Raw genomic sequence first — 1,814 nt, forward strand, 5'->3', positions numbered from 1 at the left:
TTTTTTTCTTATTTTGTATTTAATTTAACTTTAAAAAAAAGTCATCTGATATCTTAGTCTCCCTCTTCATTTCCAACTCTAAAATTCCTAGCTCCTATCAATGCTTAGTTCAAGTGATATGTTCTACAAGTGATTTTCCTATTTACCCCAATTACTTATCTGTAAATGAATTATGCCTGTAAAATATAAAACTCCTTGAATACAGACTACTCAACTTTGTCTTTTTATCCCTAGTACCTAAAACTCTCTGACATATAGAACTATGTGTTTCAAAATGCTTTTTGAATTGAATTTACTCTATGAATCTCAGTTTCCACATCAGCAAAATGAGTGTAATAATTAACTCAGTGTCTACCTTCCCAGGGAAGTTATAAGGCTTAAATAAGATATAATCAGAATATTAGCAGTAAGAACTCAGTCCTAGAAGCATACACAAACCCACCTGGAACCTTGAAGGTATTGGTTTCAGAACTGCATGATAGTAAGGAAGCAAACCTCCTCTTCAGTGAAAGAATCATGTTGCTGTTTCCTGTCTGATAACTTCTTGGCAAAGAAAAGTCTTCTAATTGGAAATCCACCCAGAACAGAATATGAACACAAAAAGTCCAAAATATTCAAGTCAACTTCTTTCTTGTTGCAGATCAAGCGAAGGTTTAGAACAGAAATATAACAAACTCCACCAACCCTTCTTCCCTAAGAGGTCAGAATTGATCTCTAAAATATCAAACTTCAGGATAACCTGCACCTGCACTTTGTTAACCACCTGCAAGTACCTGCACTACTTGGGGAAGAAGAAAATGAAGAAACAATTTGACCAGAGTGAAAGTGACAGAGTTTGAAGATTATAGAATCATAATTATAGAATTATAGATCAGGTTACAGAATAGATTTTTACTTTGATGAAAATAAAGTTCTCTCCAAAGTTCCATCTTAATGAAAGTGTAGATTCATCTTGAAAGTCATTTGAAATCAAATGGAAATCTGAGAAGAACTTGACATGAAACATACAAGTAAGACACAAAGCAAAGCCAGCCAGAAAAAGCTGCATGAAGAACTAGAAAGCTTTTTCACCTGATTTATTGACCATTCTGGTGCAGGTGCAGAGGAATTAGGACAGGTCATCAAAGATAATATCTGGCCAAATCCCTTACAGTATTATTTGATTCCTGATATGGATGATGAAGAAGGAGAATGAGAAGGGAAGAAAAAAATTGATGATGAGATGAAGAAGGCTTAAAGGATATTGATAAAGAGGATAAAGATGAAGAAAATGAAGATGATATTGAGGGAGGAGAGGAGGATGAAGGAGATGACTAAGAGAACACTGATGGATACCAAACCTTCTTTTACTTTTTTAATGTTCTTCAGTCCCTAGGAACAAATTGTAGTCTTTTTTGTACCATCTGGACTAGCTGTCTGGAAGATTTTGGTACCAGCCCAAGTTCTTGGTCTTAGAAGAAGAGTAAAGCTGCAGGGACCCAAGTAGATGGTCAAATATGGAGTCTGTTGATTTCAAGTTTTCTCATCCTTAAATACCTTAGTACAAACCAGACATTGTCAGCAGGTTCCCTCTGGGCTGAAGGGGCTTATACCTCATTGAGAGTTCCCCCACTGTCTGTGGCCCTCTATACTTTTTTTTATTTTTTGTTCTTCTTTTGAGGTCTCTTTCTCTCCTCTTTTATACCATGATTCATAAGTTTTTTCTTTTTTTTTTTCTTTTCTCTCTCTCTCTCTCTCTCTTATTTTTATTTATTTATTTTTTTGCAGGGGAAGGCAGGCATGGGGAATACTTGAGAAGAATATGGTAATAAAAG

The 1,814-nt window shown here is 35.2% G+C and overlaps 1 pseudogene; it reads left to right on the forward strand.

Annotated features, from left to right (window-relative positions):
* Positions 1-590: 590 nt before the first annotated feature.
* LOC127541418 (protein SET-like) lies at positions 591-1,317 on the forward strand (annotated as a pseudogene).
* Positions 1,318-1,814: the final 497 nt, after the last annotated feature.

This window comes from Antechinus flavipes, chromosome 6 (assembly GCF_016432865.1).
Source record: "Antechinus flavipes isolate AdamAnt ecotype Samford, QLD, Australia chromosome 6, AdamAnt_v2, whole genome shotgun sequence".
Taxonomy (NCBI): Eukaryota; Metazoa; Chordata; class Mammalia; order Dasyuromorphia; family Dasyuridae; genus Antechinus; species Antechinus flavipes.